Below are 25169 nucleotides of genomic sequence, written 5' to 3' on the forward strand. Positions count from 1 at the left end.
ACGGGTTGGCTAAGCAGCACGGAGGATTGCTGTGAATAATAAAAGACAACATGCCAGTTTACTTTATCGGTATTCCTGAGGACATCTACATTTCTAAACTACACATGCCAGACCACATATTTGTGATAGTTATTGTATCAAAACACAATTCATTTGTTTTGTAACATCTCTTTTTGCTGTCACCGTGAAATCGGTATGAAAACAGATGATTTGAAAATCCTGCCTTTTTTGTTTTCCATATAAACAGACATGTGCACTTTGCTTGTCCTTCCCTGTGTTTATCCAGTTTTAATCTGTACTGATGTGCTCTGTTCTGTAAACCACTTTGTGACAGATTTGTTTGACGGAGAAAGCTTTGCTAATAAATTGAACTTTTCTTGACTCATTCATTGTTTGGAAAGGCTGTAGGGCTAAGAGCAGCCAACAGGGAGACGTGTAGCTCATAATTGCTTCAAACAGATCCATGTGTGTATGCAGAAAGAATTTTACTTTCCAAACAAGGTTTAGCTTCTGGTATTGCTTTCTGTATTGTCCATGCCTAATGCTCTGGGGTTCTAATTTATTCAAGAACTTATCTTTGACACACTTGCGGCTTTCACACCAGCGCTTTTCAGTTTCTAGCTCCGAGCGGGAGCTTTTCTGGTTCAGCTCCGGTTTCCCTTTTCAGCTCCCGCTCTGTGCACACCGCCCACTGGCGCCCCAGAGCTGCCCTTGCTGCGTCATGACGTCACCGTTTACATCGCTGATTTGCCCCCCAACGGCAGCTCACAACAACAACAACAACTGCGTCGGGTCGATGATCGTGTTGCTTTTAATCACACGAAGCCAGAATAAATTGAATAACGACTTCTCCAACCTTATACTTTTCTCCAGAGTGCCGTGGTTCATTGTTTATTAATGTGTTTCTGCAGCATTTACCGACCGCTGCAGTATTGGCCAACCTGATCTCACCAGAATGCGTGACTCCACCACGACTCCTTAACACCACAATGCGTGGTGGAGTGACGAACTTTGTTACATTTGCGTGTCGGCACCACGCAAACAACCCCAATGTAAAGTGAATGAGGCTCCTTTGTCGTGGTGCACACACGCATTTCTACAACGTGCATTGTGTGTAATGCAACTGTTAATTTTATTAAATTAGTTTGTTTTTAAGGAAGGCCAGAGCTTCAGCTGTGTCAAATAGATTGTTCCCGTTAGTTAACGTTATTTAAAAGATAATGATCATGTCTTGTATTACGAGCGTCCATTCCCATTGGATAACGGAGAATTTTACACCCGGAAGTAAGTAGCCTATTCTCCTTACTGTCGATTGGTTTTACAGTGATATCTGCACTACTCATCGACTAAAAAACACCAAATTGTCCTTGTTAATTACACAACATTGATTGGTTTGAATTGTGTGCAATGCTTTTGTATTTTCCCCCTTCGATTCGGAGAAACAAATATATTTTCGGAGTTTTTGGACGGCAGAAGACACTACACTACCCAGAATCCTCAGCTATCGTTTGGGACTACACCATGTGCTTAGCTTGACAAACCCCGTGATCAGTCCTCAACCTCTGTGATTGGATGCGCGACGTTTACACAGAGCGTCCAAAAGGACTTTGAAATGGAATGAAACCCATCTACGGCACACTATTCAAAACAGGAATCGAACGTGTCCTACCCCCTCCCCCCCTTAGGTCACAGGCTCCTCCAACAGATAAAACAGATGCACAGAAAAAATAGTGAAATAGTGCAATAAGAGTCTATATACAAGTGATTGGAATATGATATATTAGATAAATAATTTCTAAGTAGCAGCCAGATGAATGTTATTTCTAAGTTCAGGTGTTTAATAGTCTTCTGGCCTGTGGGATGAAGCTGTCTCTGTGTCTGGTGGTTTTAGTCCGGATGCTGCGGTACCGCCTGCCAGACTGCAGCAGACAGAACCGTTTGTGGCTGGGGTGATGGTGGTCTTTTATAATCCTGAGGGCTTTCTTTAAGGTTAACCTGGTATTTTTAATCCACTACATTTATTTTAGTTACTTTACAGATTTGGATTAATGATGTGAAATATAAACAACCCTTAAATCAGACTTTAGTTACACCTGAATGAAATTCAGTGAAGGTGATTGTCAAGTGCCAACAATCAGGAGAGATATTTGATAGTTGGTGCTTGAGAAGACTAAATATTTATCTGCAGATCCGTTTAAAGCATATTCATTACTCGTTATTCTCTAATAGTTCATTAAAGACTGTATATAATTGCTATTTTGCACATCCCTTTCAAGATTTCAAGATTTTCTAAGGTTTATTGACATATCATATACACAACAGTGTAGTTATGCAATGAATGACAAACTTGGGTCACAGGTTCATCAACAGTGCATTACAAGACATCTATCAATGTGTGTATACTTCCACCATTACACTGTCGTATTCTGCACATTTCTTTAATTAAAGCCTTATTAGTTAGCACATCCTCCTATCAGGCACTAAACTGTTTTATTCTAGATATCATTTGAGTATCTTCTTGATATTTTCTATTCTATATTTATATAATTGACCTTCTACTTTTCCCACTATGTACTCTTAATATTTGAATGTTTTCATAAAATATAACGCATTCAAAAGTGCGTTACAAAAATGAAAGACATTAAGAAAAAGGCATTTTAAACAGTCATTAAAAAAGCAACACAATCTTCCTGCATTGCAATTACTCTAAACGTGTAATAACGTGCTTTAACCAGTAGGTGGTTTGGGTTAAAAGCATAGGTTAAAAGGCTGTCAAGTTTACAGTGTTAACAAAATAAAATATACTGCTGTTTCCGGTTTAGTTTACGACGAATATTATTTTGTTATTGTTTTGATATTTGTAACACAAAAGCGATGGAAAAGACCCATAGCAACCAAAAAAAGATGGTCTTAACATGACCCAGTCGTCTAGTAGTTAATAAAAAACAATAATATCAACACAAAATATTACTACTAACTTTATTGTGAAATTAAAACAGAACGGTAAAAGAATAGTTTCCGGTGTATTCTGATGCCCGATCTCTGTAGATAAATAAAGAACTAAGACAGATGTGTAATATTTAATGCAGCCAAACCATTTATTACAATGCATTCATGTGATGACTATCAAAGAGTAAAGCAAGCACTGCTGAATAAAGTATGATTTTCTCTTTTACGAAACGTTTTTTTTCATATGGAATGCAGTTGGAGGTCAACCAATCAAAGAACTTGAGGACTGATCACGGGGTTCATGGTGTAGTCCCAAACGATAGCTGAGGATTCTGGGTAGTGTAGTGTCTTCTGCCGTCCAAAAACTCCGTCCAAAAACTCCGAGAAAATATTTGTTTCTCCGAATCGAAGGGGGAAAATACAAAAGCATTGCACACAATTCAAACCAATCAATGTTGTGTAATTAACAAGGACAATTTGGTGTTTTTTAGTCGATGAGTAGTGCAGATATCACTGTAAAATCAATCGACAGTAAGGAGAATAGGCTACTTACTTCCGGGTGTAAAATTCTCCGTTATCCAATGGGAATGGACGCTCGTAATACAAGACATGATCATTATCTTTTAAATAACGTTAACTAAAGGGAACAATCTATTTGACACAGCTGAAGCTCTGGCCTTCCTTAAAAACAAACTAATTTAATAAAATTAACAGTTGCATTACACACAATGCACGTTGTAGAAATGCGTGTGTGCACCACGACAAAGGAGCCTCATTCACTTTACATTGGGGTTGTTTGCGTGGTGCCGACACGCAAATGTAACAAAGTTCGTCACTCCACCACGCATTGTGGTGTTAAGGAGTCGTGGTGGAGTCACGCATTCTGGTGAGATCAGGTTGTATTGGCTGCTCTTCCACAGGAGTTTATTCTCCCGTTAGCTCCCGGTTAGCTCACACTGCAGCGGCCGCTCTAAAGTATTCAATGTCCGACTCACACAAGCAGCTGATGCATATCCCCAGTTCCCTTAGCCTAAGTGAATGTGTGTCAGTCTGAATTGACACTGTTTGGTATCACAACGCTGTTATGAAAGTTTCTCTGGTATAAAACGGGTGATGTTAGCATAGCAACCGAAGCTAAACTGACTACTTGCATCCGATAGCTGCAATAATACAAAACAACACGTCTGCCTCTCTCCACGATGATCGATAACAGTGAACGGATGGTCAAAGTAAGGTACAAATAAACAGAATCACACGAAGCCTGGTTAGTGCTGCCTGACTTTATAAAGTGTGTTTATAGGCACTACTGCTTGTAGGCAGGCATAACAGTCGACCCATATTCAGGGGAGGTGGGTTTAGTTTCCTGCACGCCTCGACGTAAGAGAGACGTAAGCGACGTCGCCTCTTAGCTCCAAAGCTCTTGCCTCTGGACCGACAATTTTTTGGAGCTGGAAATGAAGCGGATTCCGGAGCTAAGAGCCGGCGCAGCTCCGGTGTGAACTGGAAAACCCGGCGCTTTTCAGGCTCTAGCTCCGAGCCGGAGCTGAAAAGGCGCTGGTGTGAAAGGGGCAACTGAGGCGATGTCTAGTTTGTTTGTTTGTTTCCTTTTGTACTTGCAGAAAATCAACAGTTAATTACAGACCGGAAACAGACGGTAAAACTGCAAACAGTAATATGTGTCCGTGCCGTGCACCACAAAGGTAGGATATAGGCGCGTTCCCACCGCAGTACTTTTCCCACTTTAGTTCCGATATAGTTCCGAAATGTTGCGTTCACACCAAAAAGAGCCGGAACTAAAATGAGTTCATGAGAACCTTTTCACCCCCTTTTCCGTCCCTGCTAGAGAGCAGGGACTTCCGTGGGAGAAAAAGGTTCCTATGTCTGATTGGCTGGACCGATTGCAAACCCCCCCCCAGTAAAACTCCCACAAAGTTTTGTGAAGCCGCCATTTTATTATCCTCGCATTAGCATTATTAGCATTAGCCTTAGCCCAGTGCAGAAACGCAGAGAACATATGGCAACACAAAATAAAACATGGGAGCGGTGGAGATGAGGAGGTGTCGGCGTTTTGGCGATTTACTCGGAAAATGGCATTGCTTAATGAAGTGAACAACCACTGTAAGCTAATCTATAGAACAGTTCACTGAGTTTTAGAGTGAGAGTATACAGTGTGCTCGTCCTCGATGGCTGCCCTTCTTTTAGGGCTGCTCGATTATGGCAAAAATCATAATCACGATTATTTTTGGTCAATAATTAATATCACGATTATTAAATGCGATTATTCATTGACTTTGAAAACATCCATTTATTGAACTTTAAAACAAATACAAATAATAATTTGAAAAGTATATTTTTAACAGTTGATTATCCTGAACGTATAATTCAACTGAAAAACCAATACAAAAATAAATGATACATTTATATTTACATTTAAATAAATAATATCAAAAATAATAAATACCAATAAACAAGATCAACAAATATTTTGGAGCGCACTTCAACAAGCTACTAAACATATATAAATATGATAAATACAAATAAATTAGAGTAAAATAAATTAGATCAAATATGCCACAACCTAGCAAAGCAAAATAATCGTTTTTTCCGATTATGTTGTTTTCGTAATTGTGGCAGGCCAAAAACGTAATTGCAATTAAAATACGATTCATTGCACAGCCCTACCTTTGATATAATTTCACACGGACAGCTGCTTCTGTGCCTACATTACTGTCACATATCAAAAAGCATCTGTAATTGTTGCAAGTTATAACATAATGCAATATAATGTGTTAAACTCCCACAGTAATTAAACTCTATGCCTGCAGAATAGCTTTTTATAATTTCTACATCTGGTTGGAGAACTGGTAAAAAAATGTTGTCTCTTTTTCCATTGCCTGCCCTGGCATTTCCCTAGAGACTGGTCAAGGATGCAGCGTCATAATCGGTAGGTTGCAGAAAAAACAAAATGCTACAACCTACATGACAAAGAAAAAAACATCTTGCATACTGGTGAAGAGCAATATGAAAAATGCTATGAGTCAGCCTTCCATAAGCAGCCCAGGGCCAAGCCTCCTATATCCTGGTTAAACAAATAATATACAGAGTGTATCCTCATGAGCCTGCCTTTCTTTGCAGTACACACTTTTACTTATACCACAAAATAGTGCCAAATCTGCTCATTAAACTATATGTTGAAGTTTTGCACTTGCTTTTGTATTTTCTCTAGGTATATCATATAATTTAGGATTGTTAAGATATGTAATATCACCAAATGTTTGCTGAAAGAGAGCCTCTAGTCATTTGTAACCTCTGTCTGCAGTGTATACCATCCTATAATTAACATTAAGACAATCTGATACATCTCTGAGGCATGCAAATCACACTGAGTTAAACGGGTAAAAAAGTAGTTAGAAAAAAAACCCTCCTCAGGTCTTCATTATACAGTAGGAATACATATAATATATTCTCCATTTAAAGCCATGTTTTCATCCATGCTGATTTGTCCTTGAGCAAGACGATGAACTTAAGGGGCTGTTACAACCCGCCTCCCTACTTAATAGTAGTGGCTCGTGAGGCAGTCCGCAACATAAAACAAAGATACACAGCACGTAGGCACTAAACTGTGATCGTACATTTATTGCCACAATCATAAAACATTACACTGGAGGACAGGTAACACAAACAAAAAGACGGCGGGGACTCCACTGCATCACCCTTTGATTTGTGTCACGCATTCTCTGCAGAAACACAAGGGGGTTGTGATCGGTGAAAATAGTGACAGGAATGTTTGATGACCCCACGTATACCTCAAAATGGTTCAAAGCCAGAACCATAGCCAGTGCCTCCTTTTCGATGGTGGAATACACCCGCTGGTGTCGATCAAATCTCCCGGAGCGGTACGACACAGAGCGCTCCCGCAAAACATAGCAATTCGCAGCAATATGACCTCTTTTGTTGCATTAATGACACACTGGCCTATCCGTAGATCCCCAATTCACCTCTCCCGGTTTTTCCTCAGCATCTCTTGGCCTGCTGGACTGCCATGGCACTTTAGTGAAGACTGGGGTTTCTCTGATATTATTGTCCACAAACCCGGCCTGTGCCCTAGTCTTCTCACCGTAGACAGTCTTGTGAGTAAGCGCATATTCGTCAGCCAAAACCGCAGCATCAAACAGTTTCACCGGTTTCTGCTCATTGAGGTATGTGGCTACTGTGTAAGGCAAACCGTTTTTAAATTCTTCCATGAGCACTAATGTTTTTAGGTCCTCCGAAGACTTTGTCCTCGTCGATGAGCACCATCGCTCAAACAGAACCTCTTTCTCACGGGCGAATTCCACATACGCTTGACAATCTTGTCTTTTCAAACCACGAAACTTTTGACGGTATGCCTCAGGCACCAGCTCATAAGCGCGCAGAATTGCAGCTTTCACCTGTTCATAATCCCGGCTAACCTCCTCAGATAACGCAGTATACACCTCCTGCGCTTTACCCGCGAGAACGCACTGCAGCATAACAGTCCACATGTTCCCAGGCCATTTAAACGTTGTTGCTACACGCTCAAACAGGACAAAATAGCTATCAACGTATTTTTCGTTAAACACTGGGATAAACCGAGTATACTTGCCTACGTCAAAATCATGAGGTTGCGCAGACCCCAACTGCTGAGTCTGGTGAGACGTCAGCTCCAGCTCCCTCAAACGTAACTCCGCCTCATACTTCCTCAATTCGAGATTACAGGCGATCTCCTTCTCTCTCAGTCTGTTGTCACTCTCCTTCTCTCTAACCATCAGCTTGCGCAGCTCTAGCTGAAGTTGAAGGTCGCTCACTTTCTGAGAGATCTCTGTCCCGTCGTCCATGGGAACGTCTGCTTCCTCCTCTGACAATACCTCCTGATCTATAAGCGCAGCCAACAGCTGTCCCTTAATGATTTGTTTCTTGTTCTGCTTATTGACTCCAACGTCAAATTTGCCTGCGATCAGACCAAGCTGCTGTTTGCTACATGCATCCAACTTCCCCCGAGTCGGATCACCCACAAACCCCTCCAAGTCGAAATCCATCACTGCCACTCTACGCTATACAGCCAAACAAACAACAAAATGCTGTCAAGGGCCTTTTAGAAAGTAATACTACTCACCACACCGGCACCTGCCCGAGACAGCCTTTGGACGAGCCCCCATATGTTACGACCCGCCTCCCTACTCAATAGTAGTGGCTCGTGAGGCAGTCCGCAACATAAAACAAAAGTACACAACACGTAGGCACTAAACTGTGATCGTACATTTATTGCCACAATCATAAAACATTACACTGGAGGACAGGTAACACAAACAAAAAGACGGCGGGGACTTGGGCCAACCACACCACGGGCCGTAGGATCCAGAGCCTTCCTCCGCTACCCACAATCCAACAGAACCTAACGGGGGAAATAAAGCCGCGAAAACCTAATACTAACACGTCCTCCAGGAAACACAACAAAAAGGCAAAAGAGCTCCGACACAGCAGAGACATCCGGAGTAGTGATCGGCCTCCTCCTTCTCCTTCAGTCTCCTCTTTTATGCTCGGCTGATTGGCAACTGGGAACACCTGGGGAAGGCGGAGCCAGGTGTACCTGCACAGCAGAGAGAACAAAGAGGACAACAAAAGGGGGGGAGTACGTAACAGGGGCCTACACACCAAACTGACACCAAAGAACACGTCCCGACGGAACACGACTGTTGTATCGCCTCACGTCGGCGGTAGTGTGTATTCGTCATTCAAAAGAGGCAACAACCGGAAGACAGACTGGGTGATACACCGAGAGAAGAACAGCAGACTGCGTGATATAAACAAACAACAAATAGCGTGTGCGTTCCATTTTCACTCTCCAACGAGAAGCTCATGGGGCTTTCCCGAACCTGTGTCGAGAGCTGGAGTTAAATGAAATCTCAGATTTGCCTTCTTAATCGTTTGTTTGGGTCCCTCTCTTCCGTTTCGCTTGCACTGATTCGCTAAGCTGAACAGCCAATCAGAGTGATTTATTTTGCCGACGGCCAACGATTCAACATGTTGAATCGGCGGTGGAAGGTGTCGGCACGGCCGTAAAGACACGACTGGGCGGGACACACCAATCTTGAGTAGTGCGACAGGACGCTCATCAACGGCCAGACATCTATCGATATCTATCGACGGCCGAAATCGGCTTGGTGTGTAAGGACCTTTACCTGCTCCTGGCTGCTGTGTGCTCAGACCATCATGACACAGCAATATGTGTTAGTCTATTACATAATAGTTGTTTTTTTAGAAAAGCAGCTCTCTCCCCTTGTTCAGTTTCAGCACACGTGTTCAGTTTCGGGCAGAAAAAGACCCCTCGGCAGTTACTTGGTTAAATGAGCTTTACCGAATGTCTGTTCAGCGGTAATCACTGATGTCATAGCTCCAGAATCGGTGCTATGTTAAGGTCTACTCCCAAATCATTGAATATCCTCTGAGCCTGCTTCCCTGAAGAGTCGGGCTTTATGACCCATTTACATCGGGTGATTTTGGGGCAGAATGAGCTGCTGATATACTTCTGATGCTGAGCTTGATCTTGACTTTGAGGTCAGCACATCATACGTAAATGGTGTTTCCTTGGCAACATATTCCATACGAGAAAGGCTGATGAACGCAGTGGGGTGGAGATCTCTTATCTAGAAAAACCACTCACTGGCTGCCCCTGAGTTTATGATTATTATCTAAGAGGGGTAATATTTTAGCATATAGGACACAATTGACATATAAAGTATTGTAATTCATGTCACACCCTGTATGTAGAGTGTTCCATCTGAGGGAGCAGAAGTAGCAACATAAAGTGAGTAAATAAAGAAAAGCAATCAACATCCACTGGCTGCCCCTCATCACTGTTTTGAAAGCAGATAAATAATCATTATGAAGGGAACAAACCCCACACTTTGTTTGTACAGAAGGGTGTCTCAGATGTCAACCTTCTCTGCAAGTATAAAGTGTTTTACTGGGATAAATAGCTTCACGCCGCAGTAACTATTTGCCTTCTGCTCTAAATATTCAGGCCAAATCAGATATTGATATCCAATTACATTGTTTCCAATTGCCTTTCTTTGGGATGGATAACAGGAGCCGAGCATTGTTTGTGCAAACGAACAGCGACTCGCTCAGCCATCCTGATGTTCAGGGCGGAGGTTAATGCAGGGAAATCCTGCATGTTCGACATTTGTAACTACAAAACTGCTGCTAATCCAAGTCTCCAGGGTTTAGGGGAACGTGTGTGTCCTCTCTGTGCGTGTGTGTGCATCGATTTGTTAGCTGTGTAATCCTCGATTGTGACAATGGTCAGTGAGATTAGGGGCTAGAGCCAGAGTGTTGGCCCTTTTAGGCGGGTAATGGGCAAAACAGCGTGCTAATTGCCCTTGACTGGTGAAAGTAAATTAATTATTGATCGCTCTCTCGACTCCTCTTCTGTACTTACATACCCTTACAAATCCTTTTATCTCTGGCTCAGAGTAAGAACATTTCCTCTTTCCCCATCATTATGCAGGCTGGCGAGCACGAGGACCACTAGCCGACCTGTTGAACCAATGCCCTCCTGTTTTTTGTTCCTGCTTGTAGCTGTGCAGCGTGCCGAAAAGGTCTGTCAGAGAATCTCACCTCAGTAAGAGGCTTTATCTTTCCACCGATCTCTCGCTTCGGCTCTCTAACACCTCCTCTCTTTCTTCTTCATCCTTCTCTAATTTTCTAATAGTTTATTTGTTCATGTTCGTGCCATCTCCTGCCTTCTTCCCCCACATACACCCACACACACGTATACACCACACACACATGCTCTCTCGCTCCCACACCGCAGCTGTTACAAATAAATACGAGCAGATGAATAAAAACCGAGGTTGAGGTCTGAAGGCTTGTGTCGTAAATTCATGACAGTGGATGTAAAGGCGTGGAAGCGGCACAGACAACAGCATAATTATTCTGCCTATTGATTTTCTCCCTCTGCTGCTAAAAGGAAAAAGCCACCTTGTATTTGAAATGAAATGTAAACAAAGTCCAACATGATATAACTGCACGTGTCAAATGTCTTTGAATTAAAGCTGTAGCTTGAAAAGAGGTGTGTGGTATGTGTGTGTGCTAGGGCTGTCCCGAATACCATTTTTCAGGCTCTGGATATTCGGGTACAGCCCTGGTGTGTGTCTATTGTTAAAGTGTGTATGTGTTTGAGTGACAGCTGCCTTTTATTTGATGCTGTATTCACCGTTTTCAAACATTTCTACATTATATCATCAAGTCAAGCTCAGAGGTTCTCTGATCTTTCTGTCAGTGTTGCCTACACTCAGTGCCGGATAAAGTCTTGTGCTGTTTTTAGATCCTTAGATAGAGGATAGAGGGAATATGGCTTTAAGGAACAATTCAGTGTGTTGCTTATTCATCTGTTCATCAAGTATGAAGATAAAGCCAGTAGGAAGTTTGTTTAGCTGAGAATGAAGACTTAATGCAGGGGGAAACAGCTTGGTTGGCTCCTAACTACTGCACAGTGACTTCCCCCAGAGTCTCTGCATTGATGAATGGAGCAGATGTCAATCAAATACAGTGCACGGCCACACACTCCTGGCGTGAGGTCTAATCAAGCAAAACGAGTGCAAACACCTGTGTGTGGTGTTAAGGACATGTGAAGTGTCAGCATAATCGGCATGATTTTTAAACAGCTGTTTTAACATGCTGTCATTTATAATGTTAACATGTAGGGATAATAATAGAATTCTAATGACCAACCATTTGATATGAACTAACAGGTATGTAGAGGAATACGTTTAGCTTATGAGCATGGTGATGTTGGGGCCTTAAGTTATCGTCAGATATTAAAATTTTTTAAATGTGTTTGATATGTTAATGCTTTTACATTCTGATTTATGGCAAGTCATATAATATGAACTTCGCACTTCGCCTCATCTGCCTTTCTGTCTCCTTGTCTGTTTTCTTTGTAGTCCATTTGTGTTTTCCTAGAATGTTTAGTTTCCCCCCCCCCTTTGTAAAAGTGTACTTGGATATATGAAAGGCGCTATATACATTTAAGTTATTATTATTGTTATATGGCTGGGCGATATGGAGAACATCTAATTTAACAATACGTCATATACCTCGATATTGTAGCGTTGACTATTGGTGCCTTGTTTTTACAAAATAATACGCGATAAAACTTTTGATAAATAATAAGTTATAATGATGATATAATGACTCAGAGTAAATGCAAATGATAGAACACCTATAACAGTTTGGTTATTTCAGAATGTTGAATTGCAATGTTATTAAATGTTTAAATGTTTAAATAAAGGCTAAAACACCAAATGTAGTTTTATAATGTCATAATATTGGTATATTGCCCAGCCTTACCTACCAATGTGGTTTTGAATGTGTTACTTATTTCACTAGATGTAGGATTTGAAAATTCCTTACTTTTGCAAAAGACAAAATGTATGCAGCTTTATTGGCCAACCTCGCCCAAGACTCTCAGACAGTTGTTGTTGCTGCACAAGATAGAGATCTATGTAAGTCATTTGATACATGTTGGATTAGAGGAATTGGAAAAACACACACAAGAAATTGACCCCCCCCATGCAGTAATGGTTGCTTCACTGCCCTCACCCGCACTGAGGTTGTACTTATGCTACCTGAAAGTATCTTGTTGCAAGACTTTGGGAGTCTTTTACCGAATGTTCCAGCTCAAATGTCACAACTAAAATCCCATTCATATTCATTGCTCTTGGTGACTTGAGCTGCTCATGCTGTGACATCTTTATCATACGAGGACCTTGAATGCTTCTGTAGCATTTCTACTCTGATAATTGAGAGAGCGATTCAGACAGAACTCAGGCTTTTGTGTGTCCTCGGTGTTGGCAGGAGGGCGTTCATCTCTTTGAGGCTGGGATCTTTATGGTGATCTGATCTCTGGTATTTAGGTTCTTGGTCAGTTGAATTATGTCCTTTCAGTTTCTGAACAAGAAAGCAATTTCTTTTCCGCTGAGGTTTATGCACTGAACCATTTCAATGACTCGCCTTGAAGAAAGTTAGAGGCAGGAAGTTATCTATGTAATGACCACATTACTTCTACCTCACTTCATTCATAACAAGTTAAATACATTTGAATAGAACCTGGTGAGAAGAAAAGTAGAAAATTGATATCATTGAGAGATTATATGAAATATATGAAATAAAGACAATAATTATACATGACAGGATAAGCTAAAGAAAAAGAGACGGGAAGAATTGTAAATATTACAGTGCAGGGGGAATATAGTAGGCCTTTGTTGATGATGGGCATTTGTCCTTGTGTGCGCAGCTGGTAGTCTCCTCTCCCATTGATCCAGCCTATACTAATATGCCGTACATACATGGTACTGTGGACATCAATGTGTTGGTGAGAGGCCTAGCTGGGTCCCCTTTAATCCTGTTGTTCCAGGGAAGTTTGTTTCCGTAAAGAGTTCCCTCTGTCATTTATTCCTTTTCCATTACATGACCCATGAATGATTCAGCAGCCACTGTGTTTGTTGCAAATAGTCATTCATTTTTTATAGCAGCTTTATCTTGAAAACCCTCTCCTGTCTTAAACCACCATGCGGGATCACGGTTGGATTTTCATCACTGGCGGATGAAGTGCCAGGGTTCTTTTTCTGACCTGCATGGATGCATGAATTCATAAATTGTGGATGTGGCACTGATGGAGTCCCTTGTTTTCTCTGATGACATTTCCATACCCTGCTCACTGTGCGAAATATCCTTTTGGCTCACGAGCATCACACCATTGCCTTTTATGGTGATACTGTAAGTGTTTCAAAATGGCACAGATAACTCCGCACTGTTTGGCATATCTTCTGCACCGAGCCCACATGGTTGATTTGTGCCTAAACCATAAAGAAAATGCTTTTCAGTAGGAATAAATGCATGTGCATCACTAATGGGCTGTGGGTGGTGGTTATATGCTCTATAGGTATCTGTTGAGTCAGCCTCATGTGATGCCACTACCTCTATAGCTGCTCCGAATAAGTAGCTATTTTCTGAATGACCAAAATATAAATGCCTTATATAACAGGTACTCTGTTAGAAAGGGATAGATAGAGAGGAAGAAAGTTGATCCTTAGATCCGTTCCTATTAGTCAAGGTAAATGCAAACCACACATCAACTTATCATGGCTGCGGCTTATCACAAAATAAACACTATATTAAATTGAGGCATTTATACTGTGATGAATTGAATTGAGTTTTGACCTCAAGAACAGATATAAAGCTGCAATGTTGCAGCGACCTGAGAGAGAGGTGGGATTGGGTGCAATGAGGCCATCCAAAATCTCTCTTGAGGCAGAAAATAAAAAAAGCATGTGTCTGCCGGTGTGTGAGATTGTGTCTGAGAGAGAGCACCAGGACACATACAGTCAGTGTGTCCCCAGCTGAAATGATTTCCCACAAGCCTCGACGGGACAGTCGTCTCCTTGACTTCTCTTTACCTCAAGCTAGTGGCAAACTCCCAACTCAATCTGCAGCTGTGCCAGGTGAGAGTGGCAGCCTCACTTAGTTAAATGTTTTATTTTTCCCAGACGAGCTACAGCTTGCAAAAGGAGTTCAAAGGGAAGTTATCTTGTCCTTTCCTCACAGCACGTCACCCTCTTCCCATCCCCCCCAACCTTCCCTTTCTTTTTCTCCCTGTCTTTCCCTCCACATCTCAAGATTAATAATGCAGCATAACTGATAACCCCCCCCCCCCCCCTTATTTTATCTTCAGCAGATAGTGCTCAGCCAGCACAAGCTAATTTTAGAGGATGACACTGCTGAGCGCCTGCGATAAGCAGCTCACAATGAGCGGGACATTATTTTCTTTCTCTCAGGTTCAGTCCCTCTCAGGTGGAAATCACTGTAAACACAGCGTGTCCCAGATCCTGTAGATGGCAGACATTGCAGAACACATTTTTGCATCATTACCCAAAGTTTGGGAGTTTGGATCTTCCATTGATCTTACGTCTGTATCATCCTTACTTCTTTAAAGGTGCATATGCAAAGGCACAGTCTTTTAGAAATTCTCCTTTCATTCACAGCAAACCCCGTGCAGATGTTTGCTTTTGAAAGAACTGCATGAGTGTAATTGTGTATGGCAGTTAAAAATGTTCCTAAATGAGATGCAAATAAAGTGTTACAGCCTCTGAGAAAATCATTGATATTGCAAATTCAAAGCACATTATGCCCCTTTTTTCCTGGGATAACAAGTGCCTAAAGAGGCATTTCTTCAGCAATTAACAAAGAGGTTGAGTCGATAGCAGCAGGGGGCCCCAGATCCTCGCTTGGCACAGCAACGCAACTATTTAGCATTCCATGCTTGGAGCCCACGGTGCTAGTGTTTATCACACGAAATGTATTATTAATTTTCAAGCCTTCAAAAATATATTGACCTCAGTATTTGTCCAACCTAATCACGTTTATTGTATCGTGCCCATGGCGTGGAAATCATGCTAAATCAGCTTTAATTACACTTGTGTGGATTTTTATTACAGTTGAGGTAGTAGAGATTAGATTCAAGGACAGGATTAGTTTATTGCTATCACCAAATTTGTGTTGCCTCATGCTCTGTGTGTGTTGCTAGGCTGACATGTGGGCGTATGCGTATGTGATCTTATCTGACAAGGGAGATAATTGGAATTTATAGGAGGTAATAGATAACGTGGATGTACATCCAGCCAAACTGACAATAGCAGGAGCAGCAATATATGTCCTATCGTGGCAGTTCATTTTTCGAGTGGTTTGAAATGGGAAGCCAGTGGGTAACACGGTGGAATCTGTAGCGCAGACTGAACCTGCTGCACCTGGGATTTCTTCTTCTTTTTTTAGCGATGGTAAACCACATGCGTGAGTGCAGGTGGCGCTTGTTTGTAACCTGGGGATTTCACTGTCTGCAGCAACACATTATCTCTTATAAAGTATTCTAGGGTCTCGGAGGACGTTTTAGAAGCTGTAATCTGTTCTCTCGTGTCTGGAGTTTATGCTTCTGCAACTGTTCCCTACACCCTAAGCCACGGTGCTGATTGCAGTGAAGAATTATGTTCATTATTGTAAGCAGCACTTCAGAATGTCGTGCCAGAATAATAGAAAAGAGAGGATGTGCAAAGGCCCTGTCACATTAGCATTTGCGATGAAATCAATCCATTTAAACGGCATCACTGTGATCTGTTTTGCTTGTGGGGGGCAAGTAAATCTGTGCTTATCTTGCTGGCTTTTATGAATGTAATGAGAGCCCCTAATAGCAGAAACAATTGTAGCCTATCATTGTCATGTTGTTCCATCCACTTTAATATAACCTCCTTTTCCCAGAGTGCAACCTGCTTCTCCCAATGTTTTAATCATTTAATAAGACAGAATTTGATGGCTCTTAATCTTGAATAAATGAGCAGGCTAAGACATATTATTACTAATATTGCTCCAATACGCTATTGCATTATGAAAACGTTTTCACCCTACATTTTAAACAATTTAAAGTTTTCAATAGAGTTTTTAATAAAGTCAAATGAAATAATCTGGAGCACTTTTAATTTCAAAGTAAAGAAGTTAGATATTTTAACAATGGTGTGCTCTAGTAACCGTTGTAATCATAACCTGTATATAGTGATGGCAGCAAAAAGTCAACCCCACAAATCATAGCATGACTAATTATGTTGGCAGTGACGTTAAAACATTGACGAATGAACATAACAATAAGCATGTTAAGGTCAGGTCTAGCGATTCTGCCTTGATGAAAATACAGGTGTGTGTGTGTGTGTGTGTGTGTGTGTGTGTGTGTGTGTGTATGTGTGGTCTAGCATTACCATACTTGTGGGGACCTAAATCTATTTACATAGTCACGTGTGGGGTATGGCTTCCCTTATGGGGACAAATTGGAAGTCCCCATGAGGGGAATCATTAATTGTAGGGTGAAGACTTGGTTAGGATTAGGATTAGGGTAAGGGTAAGGTTAAGGGTAAGGGTTAGGCATGTGTTGGTTATGGTTAAGTCAATGTAATGTAATGTCCCCTGAAGTGATGTATACGTGTGTGTGTGTGTGTGTGTGTGTGTGTGTGTGTGTGTGTGTGTGTGTGTGTGTGTGTGTGTGTGTGATAATGATTCAACTTTGTATATTGTACTATTTTAATAGATGCAGTAGATCTAACAATACATGATCACGTGGTCACTATCATCAGGATATATCATGTTCATACTGTTTTATCTCTGCCATCTGTTCAAACCACCATCAATATTCTCTTTTTATTTCAGATAAAAGGTGTCATTTCAGAAACCTGTGAATAAAGCGTTCTCCTTCAGATATATTTAGTTTGAAGTAATCTGTCACAGTTTAAGGTTAGAAGAATGTATGCAGAGATTCTTGTCATATTCAAATGAATGTTTGACAAATGAGTTTCCCTTGAAGACATACGATACATTATTAGCATTTTATTATAACTAATGATGTGGGTGATCAAGATTATGTAGAGCAGATAAATCATGTTTCCTTCCAGAGATTTAGAGAATGAGGAGGCTCTTTACTGGGCATTAAACCCGGGTCAGACATTATTCATTTAGTCCATTTTTTTTAAAGGGATATCTTTTACTTCAGCCTTTTTTATAGTTTTGCAATCATGACGATTGATCATGTTGAATATTCACTGGAGCTATCGAGGCTCGCTGCAGAAAGGCCGAAGCAATTCCCAAAGGCCATAACCACAAAGTGATTAAAGCCTAAATATACACTATATGTGCCTAATTACCTCTACAGTGGCAGGCAACCATGATAGAAATCCTCTATACTGCATCCATATTGCATTAGTACTATAGTGGTAACCATGGTAGAGGTCCCAGCTTCTTCATCTATATTGCATGCCTACTGCAGGGATAAGTCCCTCTCCCGACATCTATACTGCATTAATACTATAATGATAGCAAAGGTATTCCCACAATGCAACTGTCTTGCAAAAGCCGCTGCAACCTATTCTTCTAAAAAAGTGATACATTGGAGTTTCAGTATATTGCGACTGTGACCTCATATTTCAGCAGCTGGGTGCTCAGCTATTCCTTTTGCCGCCTGACGGCTGAAAAGCAAGCACATTTGAGTTTCTTTGACCATTTCTTCGGAGGGCAGGGCAACACTGTACGCTGTGGTGTGAAGTGAAAAACGGTTTGTATGGCGGAGAGGGCCTTGGTCTGTTTTATAAGGCTGGCTTTGAGAAGGACTCATAAACATATGATACTCGAGAGACACAGTGTGAATGCACAGACCACTCTATCATTTTTAGCTCTTGGCGGTGTCTACAGTCCAGGCTGTCTTAAGGCTTTATCCTGGGAGTTGTCTTTGTAGGACTAATGTCTTCTAAAACTGTACTGAGAGGCAATTCAAGTTAAGAGTTGTTGAGGGATTTCAATCTGCCTTCAAGCCTCTGCTTCCCTTCCTCAACGGCTTCCTTCTGTCCTGCGGCGACCACCAGAGTAAGCACACTGACTGACTTAATTGACAAGGAGTACAACAACACGTAATTAGTTTAATCAGTATGTGTTGAAATGTTTGCTGCTAGGTATTCACAAATCAGTCCCTAATGTTGCGCCATCCTTGAATTGTCTTTATTCTATAGACACACATTGGTCTTCATGATATTTATTGATATAAAAAATGAAACTACGTTAATTATGTTGGCCAACAATGAGTACTCGTGTGTATGAATTCTAACATTGCAAGGTATTGGCATACATTTCTTTTTAACGAACTTCAATCCCAAGTATCAAGCCCTTGAGCCCTCGAACCTGCATAAACCCACTGTTTAATTTCAAACATCCACGGTGAGTAAAAACGAAACAATACCTCTTTCTCGCTTTGAAGTGGAGATCCAACACTGATTTTCATGGTGTTGCATTCACAATAACGTGGTAGAATGAACACATGGACATTTTGTTTCTTGACTTATCCCATGAATACTTTCATATGTTTCACATGGTTGCTCAAATGCACACCAGGGTCCTTGCTGTCACCCTAGGCAGCTAATGAATACGCCATTCTGCTTTTAATGACCAAAAAATGAATGTGTATTTGAGTCTTTTATGTTGGTTTGACACATTCATGACAATCTGCTGTCTCTTTAGAATTATCCACGTTATTTATCAGCAATCTGTGATGTTCCTTTCATTTGTTTTATGATTAAGTATCTCATATCTTCCACAAACATTTAAAAAGCTTTTTCAAACCGTGTTATTGGTGTTGAGGCAGGATTCCTACTCGAATATAATCTCAGACCCAATGATTTCTTTACATTTAACGCGATCACATATTTCTTTATCTTTCTGGACAGACAGCAGCATCACAGTCAGCTACGGTTGAAAAGGTCATGCCCACTCTCTTTTCAACACCGCTGCACAGAGCTCTGAAACTGGTTGAACGGGGCTAAGCCTAAGAGCAGATCATGCCAGCTGCTATAATTTTGAGCCACACAGCAGTCGGAAAAAAGGTGCCCTCTACATGAACTCAAACACAATTTTTATTTATGTACTTCCCCAGAATATAGGGGTTATTATCCTTTTTTGGTGCAAGACAGTGATATTCTATATACAACTATCTATCCTATAAATAAATCCTTTCTGCAAGTTGAGGGACATATTACATGCCCCCACAATCCTAATTGTGTTAAATAAAAGGCTGTCTGGCTGATGATTCAGTTGAGCTGTGGAGACATTTGATTGAAAGATATGTTGATAATTCTGATTGCTCATTTGTTCCACCGACAATGGTCTAATAATACCCTCAATCTCGCTGTTTCGTCACAGTGTTATTCTGAAAGATATAGTTGGCAAAGAGGTCAAAAGAACAGGAAATGAAATCACAATACAATACGTGGCTAAAGAATGCATGTTTAATATCATCGCCCCATTCCCATTATATTGGCGTTTGACTGGATGAACACCAGTTGATACTTGTACTCCGGTTCAAGATCCAGAGTCGGCACTATAAGATTTTACGCTGCAGTCCTATCACAACTCGATCAAGCATTATGTCTGCCTGCCCAACAATCAGAAACTGCAGACACCATGGCTTTTCCAGGATGCATGTGGAAAAGCCTTGCTTGTGGGGTTAAACAGTACTGCCATTCCATCATGTTGACGCCAAGGCACATGATCCACATGGGACGTTTTAATTGAGCATTGTCGATTAAAAGCCCCAGAACCTCGTCAGGTCCCTGAAGTGCTTAGCTAGGCCTTTGCTTGTTGTCTTCGTACGCTACAATTGTGTGACATGGAGTTGAATGTTAAGTTTGCTTCAGTGATTGGTCTAAGTGAGCTGATTACATATTTGTTCTGTCTAGTATTGAAACGAAAAATAGGAATCTTAAATCCAAACATCTACTAAGCTGTTAATATCTTAATAGCTAGCAAAATACAGTGTTACAAAGTATCAGGGCAATACTGCGGCGCTGATTTTATAAGATATACCAATTATTTCGAGAACATGATGCCCGTATACAAGATGGCGCGCGGGCGTAAACAACAACACAACGTCGGAGCTCCATTTAAAAACAAAGCTGACGGTCTGTTTGACAGGATTTTTATATTTTTGGAGTAAATATGCAGTTTCTGACGAACAGAAATATTGTTTTCTGGCATCACTTTAAAATGTTACGGGGAATATTGGCATTTGTGTACGAGGGCGCTCGCCGAAATTAAGACGGCGCAGCTCCCCTGTTCCCCGGTTTCGACAAAACCTGAAAATAGTAACGTACATAGTTGAATCCTTTTAAGGAATTGTGCACATTGCTAAACTATAGAAATGTAGAGTTATACTGCAAAACAAATAATGTTGATGAAACATATTCATTCTGCTCTCTTGTTACTTGTTTAATCTATCTGTGCCAAAGGTGCAACCCAGCCTCAGCGCTGTCATTATAGAAGAACAAGATTTTTAATTACTGACAAAACCATTTTCTGTTGTAGAGCTGAGAAGCTGATGCAGGCACCATGTGTGTCCATCTATCTGTTTTTAACAACATGTCTCAGTCGTATGTTGTTAATAGAGTGTCTCTGTATTTCTGTACCACCCTTGGTGTCCAGCAGATGTTCCTAGTGTATTCCCTTTTGTCTTTTGTGCAGCCAACCTTTTTCTATTTTTTTTATTTTCTTAATTAGCACAATACCCCTGGCATATGGTTGCTCTGATTTCATGAGACTGATTTCTGAATATGTAGGTATGCACATATGCTGCAGGTAAAGACTAGTTTGGCAATAAGATCAACATTTAGATACCCCTCAATGGGGCTTTTGATTTAAAAACCTTTTGAAAGAGCTAATATAGCACATACTGATTCTGACCCAGTTTGTAATTTCCATGTAACACAACAAGGTAAAGAAATACCTATGCAGGGAGAGAACTCCAACAGTTTTTTGGCGGTTTCTTAGAAAAGGTGTTTTGAGACCACAGATAATAGCGATCACAGTGTAACGGGTCACCTCACCCAAGTGACACATTTATCTGGTTCCAGAGCTGACACGATGTCAAGTGAAAATGTTCCCAAAGAGCATATCCTCTGTCAACTCACCACTATTATGTCTTGTTTTTTACTGTTAGCACCTTATGTTCCTGTCTGAAGTAAGCCTCTCTGTGCTATGTGGTTTAGTTTTCCTGAGAAAAGCTCATGACTTTTTTTTCCCTGAGAGCAAGTACACAATCCAACTGAATCCTGTATTCTGATCCACACTAGTCTTTTGTTCTTGCATTTTACTTTGGCAATATATGTTGTTTACATTCATCATGTCGGACAGTAGCTGTCAAACGATACTATCCTCTGAATATGCCTGTTTTGGGGCACTTCTATAATTCCTACATTCAATTATAGTAAAGATGTGTGCAATGCTGACTAACATATTTAGATTACAATTGAAAACGACCTCGAAACCAAAAACTACAAAAGCGAAGCTGCTGGTTGCACCAAACAGATACACTAGCTTTCCTTCTTTTTTATTCTCTGGCAAAGTAGTTGCTCAAAGCATGTCAAAGCCATAGTATTAAACCACAATTGCTGTTACCACGGTAACCACAGGTGTTGCCTTATAACTCAGGAAATTGTAATCTTAAAACTTTCAACACTACCTGCTGTGCTGTTGAACCCGGTTCGGGCCGGGTGGGCAGGAAGATGTGCAAAAACCTGCACATTTCCACATTAAGGGCTGTAACGGTATAAGATGTTCACAGTACGATACAACAGCGTACATTTAAAACATTGTCTCATAACCCTTTCAAATAATAACAGCATTATTATGATAATCAACAGAATAATAAGTCTGATTAAGTGCATTCAACTATTTATGTTACTCAAATAAAGTAAACAGTTAATAATGTAAGCGTCACTGTAGCATGTCAAATGTTATTCTAAATAAAAAATAACTTATCTTTTTTTGTCCTGTGATTATTAACAATTAACATTTATTGTAGGCGCTTCTCCTGCCTATCTTTCGTCTTTAAAATATTGAGATAAGCCAACGTACACAGTATTAAAAACAACAATTTGTATACTAGGCTATACCGTGAAACAGCTTCAGGGTAACGACCCTACTCCACAGTGCTTTTGTTTGAGATCAGTTCTGCATGACGACTCAGTGCAGTGTAACACGACGGAGGGATCTGCTTTATTACCCGACACTGTCTGCAGTGAAAGAAAAAGAAAATCACTTGACATTACTTGGAGTATTTTTCACTTGTTTTAGGGAAATAAGATTTGTAAGGATCATTACTGGAAGAAATGACTTGTTTCAATGGATATTGTTTGCAATAAGGTGCTGCCAGGGCCATCACCTGTAATGTAATGGGGAGCAGTGTTGTGATGGACTGCGACGAGGGCAGCTCCTGACGTTCACCTTGAGATAAGGGTCATACTTCTGCCTCATAATCCATAAAGGAGCCATAATAGCCTCTCCTTCTGCCAGACACGACCCCCCCTTTTACACCAAAGTAGAACAACACCGTCTGAACAGAACTTTTATACTTTTACGACCTAATTGCACACATTCTGGTACGTAACACAACACAGACTCGTAGCGTGCAATGAGAGACATGCAAACAAGTATGCCTTTTAGCCTTGGGCTTTCGATTAGAACGTCATGTTTTATTGTAATAGTACAAGGAATGGAGCACTTATGAGGAGATGTGGAGACGAACTGGGTTTGGTAAGAAAATCCTGCAATACTTTTCTTTAATATGTCTATGAATATTGGAGAGCCTTGAAAACCAGTGTTTCAAAGAGTAAAACAAAGGAGAGACTGATATTTACTGAACTAAAGTATTTCATTTGTCGTGTTCATGGTTATTTGGATACCAATGCTTTCAGTATTTCTGAAAACATTGCTCAGCTTTTAACACCACTGAGAAAAAAGACAGAAGTAGAAACAGAGTGAAAGACAGATTTGTTGACAGGTAATTTTGTTATGCTTCTCTCTGACAGGGTTCAGGCCCTTGACAGAAGTAATTACGACTGCTTCCTAGCTTTAACTAAAACAAACACTGCCATAAAGTTGAAACATAGCCAGAAAATGAATTTACTTTGACGTGGAGCACCGTTTTTATGCCATATTTCTTCTGAAGAGTACATTCACCATTACATTGTGATAACTAACTATATATAACAATCCATCCTTACACAGCTAATACATTGTAGACTCCTTGAAAATGACTTTGCAAGGGCAAGTGTCTTGTTTTCAGGGTGGTGTATATAAAATTCATCTAAATGTATTCTAATTGTACCTGTCAATCATTTTCTGACAGCAGGTGTCATGCTTCTCAAATGACAGATGTGGTAACCCTCTCCCTTTCGCACCAAACTTTTTGGCGCCTCATTCTTTCAGGAAACTGACTTTCTAATTTATTTTTCTCTAAAATGTCCCGTCGCCTGCAGCTATACTCTGTCCATTAATGAATTGTGACGCTGTTGTGGTCATTATTATGAGTTAAGCTTGACCACTATAATCTATAGCCATGCCCATATACCAGTGATGGACACCACAGGTCTGACACAGAATGCTATTGGAGATGGAGAGAGAGAAGGAGAGGAACACAGCTGCTTCCACCAGCAGCTGTCAAGCCATCTCACAGCCCCAGTGCTAAATGAAGTCCACGGCCCTATTGTTCACACTCCGCCCACCTCCTCCACCCATCTCTGTCTTTCTCGCCCTTTCTCGCCTAGTTCCCTTCTCGTCTCTCGGAAAATGGGCGCCGAGAATCCGTTCTTCCCCCACAAATCATATCATATTATATTGTCATTTTCCATCTCCACTTCGTCTCTCCCTCTCGCTACGTACTCCTCAGTCTATCATTCTCCTATCTCACAGCCTTTTCCTTCCTCTGCCTGCCTTCCTCTCTCCCTGCCCCCCCTCCAGAGAGCATCCTATGCGATGAAAGATGCAAGTCAAGGAGTGGGGAATTTCCCCATTCCTAAGGTGTAATCCCCTCAGATCAGCCGGAGATGTCGGGCTCAAAAAGACACAGGCAGCGTGGATGCTTCTAAGTCTGGTTTGAAACATTTCTTATCTCTGCGGTGCCTTTTTTAATCCGGAGTCAAGCGCGAGAGAAATACCTATTTAATAACGAGCATTTGGTTTTGTTGAGCACAGTCCTTCCTACCCGAGTGGAATGACATTTCATCAGTCTTCTCAGCTCACGGTGACCTTCCATTTCTGATGTGTCGTGTTCTCCACCAATGTTGAATGGCTTCCATCGTTTACAGAGAACTCAAAGACACACATAGGGAAAGTGTCGTATGAACAAACACGCATCAGTGTAGACAGAAAAACACACAGCCACATCTCTCTGCATGAATGATCATCTCCAGAGGAAGTCAGAGAGGCTATTTCAGACGCTTTAGGGTGCATGCTGTGGTCAGTCTATTTAATAGAGGCGCTCTAAATGAAAATCTAGACTTCTACGAGGGAATCGACCCCCTCATCAGAAACACCTGCCTCTGACCTTGCAGAGATTAGAGCTTTACCACCCGTGGCCAATACTATGAAATAACTACCCTGTCCCTCTCACAAATCCACCTCTTGGCTCTTTACGAGTGGAATATCAAGAGGGCCTCTCTGAATGCCTCCCCCCAGGGCACAGCTATGCACATATATCGGAGAGTCCAAACAGAGGAAAACAAGTGAATAAAGCCGGTCCCTGAGGGAATCATGACCACAGCCTGATTGTGTTAGATTCTGTGTCC

The sequence above is a fragment of the Pseudochaenichthys georgianus genome, chromosome 10 (assembly GCF_902827115.2).
Source record: "Pseudochaenichthys georgianus chromosome 10, fPseGeo1.2, whole genome shotgun sequence".
Classification (NCBI taxonomy): Eukaryota; Metazoa; Chordata; class Actinopteri; order Perciformes; family Channichthyidae; genus Pseudochaenichthys; species Pseudochaenichthys georgianus.